The sequence below is a fragment of the Arachis duranensis genome, chromosome 1, assembly GCF_000817695.3.
Source record: "Arachis duranensis cultivar V14167 chromosome 1, aradu.V14167.gnm2.J7QH, whole genome shotgun sequence".
NCBI lineage: Eukaryota > Viridiplantae > Streptophyta > Magnoliopsida > Fabales > Fabaceae > Arachis > Arachis duranensis.
In genome coordinates, this window is record NC_029772.3 from 80035373 (window position 1) to 80042398 (window position 7026).

The 7026-nt window shown below is 37.7% G+C and overlaps 1 non-coding gene across 1 annotated transcript; it reads left to right on the forward strand.

Moving 5' to 3' along the window:
• Window positions 1-4690: 4690 nt before the first annotated feature.
• On the forward strand, window positions 4691-4797 carry LOC127742659 (small nucleolar RNA R71). Its single transcript, XR_008004016.1, has one exon. It is a non-coding gene; the product is annotated as a small nucleolar RNA R71 (small nucleolar RNA).
• The last annotated feature ends 2229 nt before the right edge of the window (window positions 4798-7026 follow it).

Consider the following 7026-nt stretch of genomic DNA (forward strand, 5'->3'; position numbering starts at 1 on the left):
TTGGCATCTATAGGAACTCAGAGTTCAGATAGTGTTATTGATTCTCCTAGTTAATTATGTTGATTCTTGAACACAGCTACTTTTATGAGTCTTGGCCGTGGCCCTAAGCACTTTGTTTTCCAGTATTACCACCGGATACATAAATGCCACAGACACATGACTGGGTGAACTTTTTCAGATTGTGACTTAGCTTTGCTAAAGTCCCCCGTTAGAGGTGTCCAGAGCTCTTAAGCACACTCTTTTTGCTTTGGATCATGACTTTAACCACTCAGTCTCAAGCTTTTCACTTGGACCTGCATGCCACAAGCACATGGTTAGGGACAGCTTGATTTAGCCGCTTAGGCCTGGATTTTATTTCCTTGGGCCCTCCTATCCATTGATGCTCAAAGCCTTGGATCCTTTTTACCCTTGCCTTTTGGTTTTAAGGGCTATTGGCTTTTTCTGCTTGCTTTTTCTTTTTCTTTTTCGCCATTTTTTTCGCAAGTTTTTTCTTTTTCACTGCTTTTTCTTGCTTCAAGAATCAATTTTATGATTTTTCAGATCATCAATAACATTTCTCTTTTTCATCATTCTTTCAAGAGCCAACAATTTTAACATTCATAAACAACAAGATAAAAAATATGCATTGTTCAAGCATTCATTCAGAAAACAAAAAGTATTGTCACTACATCAATATAATTAAACTAATTTCAAGGATGAATTCGAAACTCATGTACTTCTTATTCTTTTGTATTAAAAACATTTTTTCATTTAAGAAAGGTGAAGGATTCATGGAGTTATTCATAGCCTTAAGACATAGTTACTAAATACTAATGATCATGTAATAAAGGCACAAATATAGACAAACATGAAGCTGAAAAATAAAAAAACAGAGAGATAAGAACAAGGAAGTTAAGGAATGAGTCCACCTTAGTGATGGTGGCGCCTTCTCCTTGAAGGACCAATGGTGTTCTTGAGTTCCTCTATGTCTCTTCCTTGCCTTTGTTGCTCCTCCCTCATAGCACTTTGATCTTCTCTAATCTCATTAAGAATGATGGAGTGCTCTTGATGTTCCACCCTTAATTGGTTCATGTCATGACTCAATCCTTCTAGAGAAGTGCTGAGTTGTTCGCAATAGTTGTTTGGAGGAAAATGCATCCCTTGAGGAATCTCAGGGATTTCTTGATGATGAGCTTCCTTATGCGTCTCTTGAGATCCATGAATGGGCTCTCTTGTTTACTCCATCCTCTTCTTAGTGATGGGCTTGTCTCCTTCTATGACAACTTCAGCTGAGTAGCATAGATGGCAAATGAGATAAGGGAAAGCTAGCCTTGCCAAGGTGGAGGGCTTTTCGGCTACTTTGTAGAGTTCTAGAGAGATGACTTCATGAACTTATACTTCCTCTCCAATCATGATGCTATAGATCATGATGGCCCGATCCACAATTACTTCGGATCGGTTGCTAGTGGGGATGATGGAGCGTTGGATGAACTCCAACCATCCTCTAGCCATAGGCTTAAGGTCCAGTCTTCTCAATTGAACCGGCTTACCTTTTGAGTCTCTTTTCCACTGAGCTCCTTCCACACATATGTCCATGAAGACTTGGTCCAACCTTTGATCAAAGTTAACCCTTCTAGTGTAAGGGCGTGCATCTTCTTGCATCATGGGCAAGTTGAACGCCAACCTTACATTTTTCGGACTGAAATCTAAGCATTTTCCCCGAACCATTGTAAGCCAATTCTTTGGATTTGGTTTCATACTTTGATCATGGTTCCTAGTGATCCATGCATTGGCATAGAACTCTTGAACCATTAAGATTCCGACTTGTTGCATGGGGTTGGTAAGAACTTCCCAACCTCTTCTTTGGATCTCATGTCGGATCTCCGAATACTCATTTTTCCTGAACATGAAAGGGACCTCAGGGATCACCTTCTTCTTGGACACAACTTCATAGAAGTGGTCTTGATGGGCTTTTGAGATGAATCTCTCCATCTCCCATGACTCGGAGGTGGAAGCTTTTGTCTTCCCCTTCCTCTTTCTAGAGGTTTCTCTTGCCTTAGGCGCCATCAATGGTTATGGAAAAATAAAAAAGCTAGGCTTTTACCACACCAAACTTAGAATTATTGCTCGCCCTTGAGCAAAAGAAGAAAGAATAGACGAAGAAGAAGAAGAAATAGAGGAGAGGGAGAGAGATGTGTATTCGGCCAAGAGGGAGAAGAGACGGTTGTATTGTGTGAAAATGAAGAAGGATGGATGGGTTTATATAGTGGAGGGAGAGGGAATGGGGTTCGGTCATTTAGGGTGGGTTTGGGTGGGAAAGAGATTTTGAATTTGAAGGTAGGTGGGGTTCATGGGGAAGAGGGGATGGATGTGAGTGGTGAAGAGGTGATGGGGAAGAGAGATTGAGTTGATTGGTGAAGGGTGTATAGGGAAGAGTGTTATTGGATTGGGTGAAGAAGAGAGAAGGTGAGTTGAGGTAGGTAGGGATCTTGTGGGGTCCACAGATCCTGAGGTGTCAAGGATTTATCATCTCTACACCAATTAGGCGTGTAAAACACCCTTTGCATGCAATCCTGGCATTTAACACCAGACTTAAGCTTGTTTCTGGTGTTAAACGCCCAGATATAGCATGTTTCTGGCGTTAAACGCCAGCCTGATGCTTGTTTCTGGCTTTAAACGCCAGCTTTCCTCAGGGTGCAATCCTGGCGTTTAAACGCCAGACTGCTGCTTGTTTCTGGCGTTCAACGCCAAATTCATGCTCTGTTCTGGCGTTGAATGCCAGCCAGATGCTCCTTACTGGTGTTTAAACGCTAGTAAGCTCTTCCTCTAGGGTGTGCTTTTTCTTCTGCTATTTTCGATTCTGTTTTTAATTTTTGTAATTGTTTTGTGACTCCACATGATCATAAACCTACTAAAACTTAAAAGAACAATAGAAAACATAGATAAATAAAAATTAGGTTGCCTCCTAATAAGCGCTTCTTTAATGTCAATATCTTGACAGTGAGCTCTCATGGAGCTTCACAGATCATCAGAGCATTGTTGGGACCTCCCAACACCAAACTTAGAGTTTGAATGTGGTGGTTCAACACCAAACTTATAGTTTGGTTGTGGCCTCCCAACACCAAACTTAGAGTTTGACTGTGGGGGCTTTGTTTGACTCTGTATTGAGAGAAGCTTTTCATGCTTCCTCTCCATGGTTGCAGAGGAAGATCCTTGAGCTTTAAACACAAGGTAGTCCCCATTCAATTGAAGGACTAGCTCTTCTCTGTCAACATCAATCACAGCTCCTGCTATGGCTAGGAAGAGTCTTCCAAGAATGATGGATTCATTCTCATTCTTCCCAGTGTCTAAGATTATGAAATCAACAGGAATGTAAAGGCCTTTAACCTTCACTAACACGTCCTCTACCAATCCATAAGCTTGTTTTATTGACTTGTCTGCCATCTCTAATGAGATTCTTGCAGCTTGTACCTCAAAGATCCCCGGCTTCTCCGTTACAGAGAGTGGCATAAGATTTATACCTGACCCCAGGTCACACAGAGCCTTCTTAAAGGTCATGGTGCCTATGGTACAGGATATCAAGAATTTACCAAGATCTTGTTTCTTTTGAGGTAGAGTTTGCTGAACCCATGTATCTAGTTTACTAATGAGCAAGGGAGATTCACCTTCCCAAGTCTCATTACCAAACAACTTGGCATTCAGCTTCATGATGGCTCCTAGATATTGAACAACTTGCTCTTCAGTTACATCTTCATCCTCTTCAGAGGAAGAATAGTTCTCAGAACTCATGAATGGTAAAAGAAGGTTCAATGGAATCTTTATGGTCTCTAGGTGAGCCTCAGATTCCTTAGGTTCCTCAGTTTGGAACTCCTTTTTGTTCAGAGGACATCCCAGAAGGTCTTCCTCACTGGGATTCACGTCCTTCTCCTCCTCTTTGGATTCGGCCATTGTGATTATGTCAATGGCCTTGCACTCTCTTTTTGGATTCTCTTCTGTATTGCTTGGGAGAGTACTAGGAGGGGTTTCAGTGATTTTCTTACTCAGCTGGCCCACTTGTGCCTCCAAATTTCTGATGGAGGACCTTGTTTCACTCATGAAGCTTAAAGTGGCCTTAAATATATCAGAGACTATGTTTGCTAAGCTAGAAGGGCTCTGGTCATAATTCTCTGTCTGTTGCTGAGAAGATGATGAAAAAGGCTTGCTATTGCTAAGCCTGTTTCTTCCACCATTATTAAAGCCTTGTTGAGGCTTTTGTTGATCCTTCCATGAGAAATTTGGATGATTTCTCCATGAAGAATAATAGGTGTTCCTATAGGATTCACCCATGTAATTCACCTCTGCCATTGTATGGTTCTCAGGATCATAAGCTTCTTCTTCAGAAGATGCCTCTTTAGTACTGTTGGATGCATTTTACCATCCATTCAGACTCTGAGAAATCATGTTGACTTGCTGAGTCAACATTTTGTTATGAGCCAATATGGCATTCAGAGCATCAATTTCAAGAACTCCCCTCTTCTGAGGCGTCCCATTACTCACAGGATTCCTCTCAGAGGTGTACATGAATTGGTTATTTGCAACCATGTCAATGAGTTCCTGAGCTTCTACAGGCATTTTCTTTAGGTGAATAGATCCACCTGCAGAATGGTCCAATGACATCTTAGACAATTTAGACAGACCATCATAGAATATATCCAGGATGGTCAATTCTGAAAGCATGTCAGAAGGACACTTTTTGGTTAACTACTTGTATCTTTCCCAAGCTTCATAGAGGGATTCACCATCTTTTTGCTTAAAGGTTTGAACATCCACTCTAATCTTACTCAGCTTTTGAGGAGGAAAGAACTTGGCCAAGAAGGCCGTGACCAGCTTATCCCAAGAGTTCAGGCTATTTTTAGGTTGAGAGTCCAACCATATTCTAGCTCTGTCTCTTACAGCAAAAGGGAAAAGCATAAGCTTGTAGACCTCGGGATCAACCCCATTGGTCTTAACAGTATCACAGACCTACAAGAATTCAGTTAAGAACTAAAAAGGATCTTCTGATGGAAGTCCATGAAACTTGCAATTCTGTTGCATCAGAGAAACTAATTGAGGTTTTAGCTCAAAGTTGTTTGCTCCAATGGCAGGGATTAAGATGCTTCTTCCATGTAATTTGGAATTTGGTGCCGTAAAGTCACCAAGCAACTTCCTTGCATTGTTGTTGTTGGGTTTGGCTTCCATATCCTTTTCCTATTTCAAAATTTTAATTGGGTCCTCTTCAGAGTACTGTGCTTTAGCTGTTCTTAGCTTCCTCTTCAAGGTCCTTTCAGGTTCAGGATCAGCTTCAACAAGAATGCCTTTTTCTTTGTTCCTGCTCATATGAAAGAGAAGAAAACAAAGAAAGAAGAGGAATCCTCTATGTCAGAGTATAGAGATTCCTTTATGTGAGTAGAAAGAAAGAGAGGAGAATAGAGGAAAGAGAAGAAAAAAATTCGAACACAGAAGAGAGGAGAGGGTTCAACTTTTTGAGATGAAGAGAAGTGTTAGTAAATGAATAAATAAATAGAAGAAGATGAGAGGGAGAGAATTTCTATTAATAGAAGAAATAAAATTAAAATTAAAATTTTAAACAATTAGTTAATTAAAAAGAATTTTGAAAGGTGATTTTCGAAAATTAGAGAGAGAAAAGTAGTTAGGTGGTTTTGAAAAAGATAAAAAACAAACAAAAAGTCAATTAGTTAGTTGAAAAAGATTTTGAAAATCAATTTTGAAAAGATAAGAAGTTAGAAAAGATTTTTGAAATTGATTTTGATAAAGATATGATTGAAAAAGATATTTTTAAAAAAATATTTGATTTTTTTAATTAAAATTGATTGCTTGACTAACAAGAAACTAAAAGATATTACTCTAGAATTTAAAGATTGAACCTTTCTTAACAAGAAAGTAACAAACTTCAAATTTTTGAATCAATCACATTAATTGTTAGTAAAGTTTTTTGAAATTTTGAAATAAAGATAAGAAAAATATTTTGAAAATAAATTTTAAAAATTTTAGAAAAATAATAAGAAAAATGAAAAAGATTTGATTTTTGAAAAAGTTTTTGAAAAGATAAGATTTTTAAAAATGAAATCTTGACTTGACTAACAAGAAACAACTAAATTTAAAAATTTTTGACTAAGTCAATCCAAAGATTTCAAATTTTTGAGTAAAATAAGGAAAATATATTTTTTATTTTTGAATTTTTAATGAGGAGAGAGAAAAATACAAATATGACCCAAAACATGAAAAATTTGCATCAAAACACATGATGCATGCAAGAATACTATGAATGTCAAGATGAACACCAAGAATACTTTGAAGATTAAGATGAACATCAAGACTTATTTTTGAAAAATTTTCAAGAAAAGAAAAACATGCAAGACACCAAACTTAGAAATTTTCAATGCTTGGACACTATGAATGCAAAAATGCATATGAAAAACAACAAACAAAAAACAAAACAAGAAAATTTAAAGATCAAACAAGAAGACTTGTCAAGAACAACTTGAAGATCATGAAGAACACATGCATGAATTTTTGAAAAAATGCATAAATTTTAAAAACATGCAATTGACACCAAACTTAAAAATTGACACTAGACTCAAACAAGAAACACAAAAAAAAATTTGATTTTTATGGTTTTATTAAATTTTTTTTTTTGAAAATTATTTTTAGAAAAACGAAAACAAAGAAAAAAATTTTTTGAACGATTTTTGAAAACTTTTGAAATGAAAATTACCTAATCTAAGCAACAAGATGAACCGTCAGTTGTCCAAACTTGAACAATCCCTGACAACGGCGCCAAAAACTTGGTGCACGTAAATTGTGCTCATCAACAATGGCGCCAAAGACTTGGATCTCTCAAACGTCAATCACACTTTGTCACAACTTCGCACAACTAACCAGCAAGTGCACTGGGTTGTCCAAGTAATACCTTACGTGAGCAAGGGTTAATCCCACGGAAATTGTTGGTATGAAGGAAGCTATGGTCATCTTGTAAATCTCAGTTAGGCGAATTCAAATGGTTATAAT